Below are 10,175 nucleotides of genomic sequence, written 5' to 3'. Positions count from 1 at the left end.
AAGTACACTTAGAAAACTATGGTGTAGAAACAATTCTCAAGAAGAAGAAATATTTTAAAGAAAGTTGGTAACCAGACAGTTGATGGTAGCCGTGAGTAGTTGATACCATATACCTCCTGTCAAGAAATGATTAATTGACAGGTGCCCCGCCCCTTCCGGTGACAGGTACCCGCCCCTTTGGCATGGGATCAAAGGGATCAAAGAAGATCAGAGGAGATCAAAGGAGATCAAAGGGATCAAAGGGGTTTGACAGTTAGTTTTGACTTTTGATTGACAGGTTGACAGTTAGTTTTGATTTTGATTGACAGGTTGACAGTTCGTTTCGGGTTTTGATGTCTTTTGAAGTCTTTTGAAGCCTTTTGATATTGACAGAAAGTGTTATAATAATAATACGTCATGGCTATGACAGTTAGTTTGACGCCTTTTGATATTGACAGAAGGTTTTGAAGACACTGTGATTAAATAATACGTCATGGTATCTGACAGAAAGTCTGATTGTTTGATGCCTATTGAAACCTTTTGAACATGACAGTTAGTGTGTGTTTTGGAAGTTGGTATCACAGGATCCTCCCATTCGCATTCCTGAACGCATCGGGGCTGTACTGTGAAAATTGATAAGGGAAAAACTGTGGAAGTTTATCTCACACAAATGTTGAAAAAGCCATTCAGTTCTTTTAAAAGAATATAAATGAAATGTTTATAAAATAGCTTACTAAAACCTCACACCAAAAGTTTAAATAAAATAGTCACAAAAAAAAAAAATTGCAATGAGTCTCTCAAAGCACCGTCTCAAAACATAGGAGCGCACTCGTGTCTCTCTCTGTGTGTGTGTGTGTGTGTCACGGGATTCCCCCTGCAACACTTTTGAGCTCTGACATCTGAAACGTGCTGTTCAGACACTGTGATTAAACAATGTCATACAAAACATTCTATCCTTTAAAAGAATATAAATGATTATAAAATAAAGATCTTACTAAAACCTCACACAAAAAGTTGAAATAAATGTAGAACTATCCACTGAGCCAACCATTTCAGTTTAAATAAAATGGATTCACACAAAAAAATTGCAATCAGTTAAATGTTTAGAGAGTGGAAGAAAAAAAACATACAGCTTATGAAACAATGCAGTGTATGAAACGGGTTCACGAAAATAAAAAATCATCTTACATGTTTAGAAATCAGGGGCCCTCTGGCCTCTCTTTACACCAGCGTTTGACCTGCGGGGCTCTAACTCACAGATTAGAATGCTTCTCAAAGTAAAAGCCAGAGCACATCGTATTCCAGAGATCAGTGAAAGTGAGAAAAAGAGATTTTATAAAAGTGATGTATATTTCACACAAAGGTTGAAAAACCATTCAGTTCTTTAAGAGTATATAAATGAAATGCTTATAAAATAAATATCCTGCTCATTTAACAAAAGTTGAAAAACATTCTATTCTTTAAAAGTATATAATATAAAATCACAGAGTGGTTCTCTCTCACAGCACCGTCTGTCGGTCTCTGACTTCAGTGATCAAGATATCAGGTGCTGAATTTATTTCAAAGTATAATCTTAAAGGTTTAAATGTTATCTTTTAAAAATAAAAGATGTTTTAAATTTAAAAAATATATATATATTCTACAACGATGGTCTGTGGAAAAACTTCACTTTTTATTTATCATAGGTATGTAAAATAATTTGAAATATGAAGCGTCACAAGTCATCTCACACCTGTGAAAATGTTCAATAATTCCTTAAGTTGTATCTGTGAGAAAATGACCACGTAGGCCCATCTTCAGAGAGAGAGCAACAATGAAAACATTTAGAAACTGTGAACCTGTAACCTGTAACTGAAATGTTAGTCTGCTAACGCCTTTCCAGAGCCCAAGTTTTGTTCATACTAAATTTATTTCAAAGCATAATCATAAAAGTTTAAATATGATCTTTTAAAATGAAAGATTGTTTTAGTCTGAAGTTTAAAGTTCTTAACTTTCTTTAAAGTTTGAATACATTCATAGCTTCTATTTATCTTTGAGAAGATTACTGTAATGATTTTGTTTAAATTGAACCTAAGGTATAATTGTTATTAAACAATGTCTGTTCAAAAACTTTAGATGGTTGAAAAACTGTACTTAGTCGTCTTAAATCTCATTTATATGAAAAGATTCAATCATAATTTTTTGTCCATGTGGAGTTTCAATTTTTATGGCTTTCCATAGCCATAATGATTTTTGTACCCTAACTGCATATTCTATCCCGTACACCTAAACACGACCATCACAGAAACCTACATTTTCAAAAATGAAATAAATAAATAAATAATTAAATAAAATGTAAACAAAGTTTTAGCTAAATAAATATATAAATAAAAACACCTTACATTTTTAGAGAGTCACAAAAGTCATCTCACACCTGTAAAATGTTTAATAATTCCTTAAGTTGTATCTGTGAGAAAATGACCACATAGGCCTATCTTCAGAGAGAGAGCAACAATGAAAACGTTTGGAAACTGTGTAACTGTAATGTTAGTCTGCTAACGCCAAAGTTTTGTTCGTACTAAATTTATTTCAAAGCATAATCGTAAATGTGATCTTTTAAAATGAAAGATTGTTTTAGTCTGAAGTGTAAAGTTCTTAACTTTCTTTCTTTAAAAAATCTTTAAAGTTTGAATACATTCATATCTTCTAATTATCTTCTTAGAAGACTTATGTATGATATAAATGATTTTGTCTAACGGTGACCATAAATTATAATTGTTGTAATGTGAGACAATGTCTGTTCAAAAACTTTAGATTGTTGAAAAACTGTATTTAGTCGTCTTAAATCAGCATTTTTTTTTTTTGTCCATGCTGGAGTTTCAATTTTTATGGCTTTCCATAGCCATGATGATTTTTGTACCGTAACTGCATATTCTATCCCGTACACCTAAACACGACCATCACAGAAAACTACATTTGTACATTTTCAAAAATGAAATAAATAAATAATTTAATAAAATGTAAACAAAGTTTTAGCTAAATAAATCTATAAATAAAAACACCTTACATTTCCAGAGAGGTGAAGTAGTTCTTTATGCAACAATCCAAAAAGCAAATAGTTTAAGTTGTCATAAACAAAACAGCCCCAGATCCTTCAGAGATAAACTACAGTGTGAAATAAATGTTCCAGACCCTCACAGAGACGAGAGGACGACAGACCAGATGAGCTTCGGAAGATAATGTCACAGTAAATCTAGTCCGCGTTCCAGAGTACATCCATAGTTTTATACTAAATTCATTTAAAAGCATAACCTTAAAAGTTTAAATTAGATATTTATATATGTCAATAAAAGTTTTATTAAAATCATATCTTCTATATATCTTTTAGAAGACTTATGTATGATGTAAATGATTTTGCTTAAATTTAACCTAAGGTATAATTGCTACTAAATAATGTCTGTTCAAAAACTTTAGATGGTTGAAAAACTGTAAGGCGTCTTAGATCTTAGATCATAGATCTTTTGTCCATACAACATGGTGTCACAATGTTTTTAAGAAATCCGAGGACTCTACGTTGCTCTTATTTAGACTAAGTTGTATCATTTGGAAAATCACCAAACAATTATATTTTCATCTGTGGGTGGCTGAAGGATTTCCTTCAGGATTTTATGAGTCTCTGAGATGATGTGTTTAAATCATGTGTCGTCTCGATCTGCCAGGTCTCATGTTCTCTATTGATAGGGTCAGTCTCATCATTGATGATAAACAGTTCAGTGTAGATCTTGTTTAGAGAAACCGTCTGTGGTGCACTTCCCTCCAAAGTCCTCTCAGCGTCACGCAGCATTCTTGATTTCATCTCATTCCTTACATTCGGAAGAATTTCTAAAAATCAGGACAAAGTTGGATAGTCATATTATTAACAGGAGCATCACACTTGAGAATGCACAGTGTTCTACAACAAGAGATCTTACCATGTTCGTTTACCAAGGTAGAGTGAGACACCTGAAAAACAAAACAAAAAATACTCATAAATATATATATATAACATACATAAATCATTTCTTAACTACGCAACTGTTTCTTAAATGATCAGACACTCACCGCACTGATGCTAACATCACCATATATTGTCTTTTCTACCATGATTGGAGCAAATATTGACCCACCATTCTTCTGGTCAATTGTGAAGTTAAACTGATTAGGGATCTGAATTAATGGCTGTCCAAACGATGTAGTATTATTATGCTGTTGATTTGTCATGTTTCCAGAATGTGCACCATCTGTTAAAAAAATTTACAATTAAATACACAACCAAAACCATGTAAACATTATAGTAAAGTTTATTGAAGATTGAGAAACATATTGAACTACTAACAAAGTAAATTATAAATCTTTTCCTACGTTTGATATTCTTTTTTCAGATTTTTTTCACTATGGACTTGATCCTTTTTAATGCTGTTTTCTCTCCATATTTATTCTGTAGTTCCTCTACTGTGTCTTCCAACCTCCCTGTTGTTCTTCTCCAGCTGTGTTAACCAAATACAAACAGTTAGAAGAATAAAATGTATGTACAATAGCAAAAATAAAGTTGGTCATTAGTTGTTAGGGTTAGATACACCTGCAGACGCATTCATACACCTGTTCACCTGTTTTCATTTAGCATACACCAGAGTTCAAACATTCACTTTTTCAAAGGCCGAATGATTACGTGGTCAAAATTTCTCTTTTTAACATAAGAGTTAAAACATGTACACGAGTCACGACGCATTGCATTATGCACCTGACCTGCCGGTTGATGAAGTATTTATTACATCAAGAAAACATGAATACAACACACTGCACTTGGATGAATACATTTATTTATAATTTTACCAGTTCCATATGATCTTTATTAAAAAATAAGACAATAAATGATTTTATTTTTTAAATCTGACTGCATTCTTGTCCATTTCTAAATGTTTACTTTTTGATTTATGAATTAAAACAGACTGATGGGAAAAAACATTATTTTGCTGTTACTTTTTTAAAATTTGTTTTATTATTATTATTCAACAATCTCTTTCTTTTTGTTATTTTTTATTAGTTGTAATTTTATATAAACATTTAACTTTTAAAATAAAGGTTTTACAACAACATCACCATCTTCTGTTATATTTGGGCCTCCATGCTCATCTATTTACAGTATATGATATTGGTGAAGGGGGTCCACATGAATATTTTTCAGGGGACCCCGAATTCTCTAGCTATATGGGGTTAAAGAAACTGCAAGTTGCATATCATCTTCTTCCTTACTGCTGAAGAACGAGGTCAAAAGGACATTTGCAGAACGAACAGTTTGTTCTTTCTAAAACGGATAAGCTCGCTTGCACTAAGAGCAAAGGTGTTGCATTGGAAAATATATATTCAATTGTTTTAATGACATATGTGTGTAAGTGTGTGCGTATAACCATGGGGTGTTAGAATGAGTGTGATAAGTTTTGTGTATATAAGTTGGGCAAAAAGGAGAAGTCAGTGCGCTTCTCATATCAGACTCTGACTGATGTGTGAACGGCCTTTCTTGCAAGAAATAAAGATTCTTATAACATTTGAAATCTCCAGCTGTCTTCCAATTATTGATTAAGTCTAGAAAGAATTTCCACGACACTTATTGTTGTGTTGTGATGCTACAGCAAGAGATCCAGCACAGTTTAATTAAGAATCAGGGTATGAATCTCAACAATGGTGACATGTTTCATGCCACAATGCATTCTGGGAGCCATGGATGAGTTTTGTATGATGCACACAGAATGTATTGTGGCATGAAGCATGTCACCGTTGTTGAGATTCATAGGCTGTTTCTTGATGTCTTTAAACGTGCTGGAGTGCAACATTTTTTTTTATAATTCAGTTTATCTGGTTAAAACATTGCTGGCTTTCATGCTGTAGGGTCACAGGGTTACTCTAATCAATGATTCTCCTTAAATGAGCAAACAAAACAAATGTTAAAGAGTCAAGAGCCCAACTAAAGCAAACACTGACCATAATGGTGGCATCAAACCAACTTTTATTTTCAATAAAACATCAACATCTAAACCTCTGTTAATTCTCAATAAGAGCTTCTGCAGATGTCTGACAGAAATAAAGTCAGTCTGGTAAATAATAAGTGAAGCTGTTTTTTTTTTAAATGAACATAATTTAATAACAGTATATTTATTGGAAAAAAAATGAATTCTTTTATTTATCAAAATAAACTGAAAATAGTACAAACTTTGGTAAAGTGTTTGTTTTGAACAAGCATAAACTTTGATGTAATTAAAAACATTATTTTAGCTAAAGTATTTGTATCAATACTCTGTGCCTTTTGCCCCATGCTGGTGAGCCTTTTACCCTGTATATAGGGTAAAAGGCCCACCTTAACACCTCATACATTTATATGATTTTTAAACAAACAAACCACTTTTATGATTTATTTCCAAACAAAATCGGCTGTTCCATCAATGTTTAATAAAAACATATACCGGTATGTTTTTTCTGCAATCATACACTATGGGAGTAGTGAAAAGCACATTTTTCTTAGGGTGTGCCTTTAGCCCTGTTGTACCCTACAAATTATGTTGTTGTTGTTTTTTAGGCATATACCCGAGAGCGAAATAGGAGCACAACACCATGGAGGGTGTTATAAACCAATGAAAACAGGAGCCGACCAGAAACATCATATATCTGCAAGAAACCCAGTCTCTGGGCAAGGAACTGCAAGTTTAATAATATATAATGCCAGACCAGAAACTATGAGCCTCCTCCTCCAACACAAGGTCCAGCCCCTGGCAGCCAGCAAGGACTACCTGGAGGGTTTCAAAGCCAATAGAGTTTCCAACCAGCCCATAACAGCCCCTATCAGGACTAGAAAGATGAAACATATATAATGTGGTCGATGCTACTTAATTTCTCAAACAAAAATCAAACACAATGCAGAACATGTAGAAATGGAGTGACACTTTAAAACATTCTCGATGGTGCAAACAGACACATATAACACACATGATCATGATCATGTTCAGGTTTGACTGGAATAATGTGGCATAATTGCAAAAAAAAAGAAACGATACTACACTACAAGAAAAATGTACAAAAATGCTAAACTTTGACAAAGAGTGATTTTTTTTTAAAATTGTTATAGTGGTGATTTTATAAAGGCTAAATATAAATCTAAATGAAAAAAATGTGAAAAGATGTTTCCAATATGGAAATGGCAAATGATACAATGAGTGATCCTAGTTGAAATGTCATGTTATTTTAATTTTAAAAGTGGTGTTTTCCAGTAGATGGCAACAATCTTCCACTAAACCAAGGCACATTTTGCACATTTTTTAATGGTTCTAAGCACAGCAAGAATTTGTTAGTGCTTGTACACATTGCAAGAAAATAAAACATATTAGCTGTTGAATGCAATACTGTGTAGGTCTTGCACTGAGTGAGAAAGTGCTTATTTGCAACAATATTTTTTGCATTACAGCTTCTATGCACAAAAAAATGTACTTCATGTGGTAACATCTAAAACGTTTTGTTGAAATAAAATAAATTATTTAAGATTACTGATTATAACTGAATTATACCAACCTGAAAAACAAGGTTTTACTGAAGAATAATTGTCAGTGGATGTAACCTGATGCTCCAGAATTGACAGAATTACTCAAAACTGATATAATCTTTTCAGCTTTATATGATGAAAGTCCTTATCCACCTTGATGTAAGTATACTCAACATAGTAATTCGTAATCCTTACCTAATTTCAATTATGACATTTTTACTCAATTTATTTTTTTTTTCACTCATAATGTATGAACCTATGAAACCTATACTCACTCATCATTACGTACATTGTAAATACTGATCTTGTCAGAGCTAAGATAATGAGAAAATTGAGTGCCCACAGCCTAAGCACAAGCGCACAGCACAATGGTAACCACAACATTCAATAACAGAAACTCCTCTAAATGTCCAACATAACTGAACATTTAACATTAACATAAACTACCATCATCTTTCCCACACATAAAATAACACTTAATCCCTAAATGTACTCTTCTAATGCAGTCCATTGCAAAGCATGCTGGGAAGTACAGATCCACTGTTAGTTATTGTCAACAAAATTATGAATGTAGGTTAGTTTTAACACAAATGAATTAAATAAACCTCACTTTTAAATATATTAGGTGGATTGAACAAGTTAAGTTAATTTAGTTACTTTAGTTCATTTTAATTAATTAAACTGAACAAGATGCAAAAATCATTTTATTTTATTTTTTGAGTGTATATTTGTTTTATAATGTCAATTAAGATTTTCACTTTGATGCAAAATAATGTGTATAATAACCTCAAATCACAATTTCCCATTAAAGCAAAATGTTCAGCAAAGACCAGCTAAACCCAAACCTTTTCTTCTTCTTTGTCCTCCAGAGCAGGGGCACGTTCAAGTTCAAAAGGGTGCGCAACGTTTTGCTACGGTTTCCGGGTTGAACGTCATGTTTCCTGGAAACGGCGTGCACCGGTGTGCAACGGGGTTTGAAATACGTTTTCTCTTGTTTGGTGGGTGTGTCAGAACTGCAGTCCAATCAGCAGCAACATGTATATGAAGCACGCGGTATTAAAGTGAACTCGCACAATGGGTTCAAGGAAAGTAATTTACAAATGTGTTCGATGCAGCTCGGTATACGCAACAACTGAGGATATTAGAAGACATGTTTGTCGTAAGTTTTATTGTAAAAATATAGGATATCAACATAATGATGTAGTTGTTTATATGTTTAGCTTCATTGCAAGTGTATGACATTTGGTATAGAAATAAACAATGGTAATTAAGTGCTTTTCCTAAAAATGAGAAAGAAAATACAGGGTATTAAAACAGTATGAACTACAAATAAAGTCAATATGTGAGGCTAAATAGATGTGTTTTAGTCTGAATTAGGTAAGATGTGTGCTTCCATTTCAGTTACAGCAATCCCTTCACTCGATTGGGATGTTCTCTTTTGTTCTGGGCGGCAAGTGCAGTAACTGTAACATCGGGCATATTTTGTAGTATTAAACACATATTTATACCGACTTCATCAGGCTCCAAAAATTCTTCATAAAGAACACAAAGAATGGTCTTCTCAGCTGCCATAGTTGCAACTCTTGCGTCATCAGAACAGTGTGTTCAACGCATCACCGTTTCTGTTTAAAAAACGTTGTGCAACGTTTTGTCGGGGCTGAACGCAGCCCAGATGTCCTGTAGCTGACATGAGTCACAACTATACTGCCCTCTATAGGTCTGGTGCAGTCATAGTGTGCATGTGTCAAATGGGTCCATCTCATCCTTGGAAATTGTATATTGGGTTCAAGCGTGCCGCACAAGCCCTGAAAAGTGAAGCCAAAACGTCTCGATCGCCTCCCAGTGACTGGTCCTAGTATAGGTCATAAGCCCCGCCTCCCCATGTTATTCAACGGGACGTGAGACCAACTAAACAATTAAATTACACTTCAAATATCTTTTTTCCAAAGGTGGTTTATTTAATTTGCTGTCGTTTTTATCACGCTGATGTAAGTTCAAGTGTCTGTTTCAAAAATAAGTTGGTTTTTAGATAGTTACGTGATGCGGTGTTGTAACGTCATGATTGACAGCTGTGATTGACAGGTTCTCAAGCGAAGTAGTCACTGAAGCACCAACGGACATTTTTTTCGGGATCTTCGGAGGACTGAGGAGATTGTATTTACTTTATTTTAACAAGCCTCTTGTCGTACTGCAATCAATTTTTTAAAAAGTGTGCAGAATCCACTCTCCCTGAGTGCATTCTGCGAGAGTGAGGGCGGAGCGTTGATTTCGCGGCTTTACTTCCTGCTCACTACTGCGCAGGTCTGGTCCCAAGATCGCTACTGCGCAGACTCAAGTTCCAATATGTCAGCGCCATATCGGGACTCTGGCGGCTTCAGTTTTCATCAATGGAAGAGAGCGAAGGGGCGTCGTCCATCTTTTTTTACAGTCTATGATTGGGTTAGTATAACTCAATTGAGTTAAAACAGTATTCCCTTGTTTTATGTTACATAAACCTTAGTGAATTAGGTTGCAACCACAAAATTTGAATTTGTAGATAGAATCAATTAAAAATACCTCCTTAAAGCAACAATTGTACTTGTTCACTTTTTACAGTGTGCAATGCATTTAAGGAAAGTACATCTAATGGGTTAACGCTTCTATCAACTCA

General features: G+C 34.0%; 1 long non-coding RNA gene across 1 annotated transcript; it reads right to left on the bottom strand.

Moving 5' to 3' along the window:
* Window positions 1-2,705: 2,705 nt before the first annotated feature.
* LOC311074392 lies at window positions 2,706-4,232 on the bottom strand. The gene is made up of 3 exons (XR_014604290.1): window positions 4,060-4,232; window positions 3,930-3,960; window positions 2,706-3,840 (listed from the first exon to the last, which is right to left on the bottom strand). It is a non-coding gene; the product is annotated as an uncharacterized lncRNA (long non-coding RNA).
* Between the last annotated feature and the right edge of the window lie 5,943 nt (window positions 4,233-10,175).

The sequence above is a fragment of the Abramis brama genome, assembly GCF_963993115.1.
Source record: "Abramis brama genome assembly, chromosome: 23".
Lineage (NCBI taxonomy): Eukaryota > Metazoa > Chordata > Actinopteri > Cypriniformes > Leuciscidae > Abramis > Abramis brama.
This window is presented reverse-complemented; position numbering and strand designations above follow the sequence as displayed.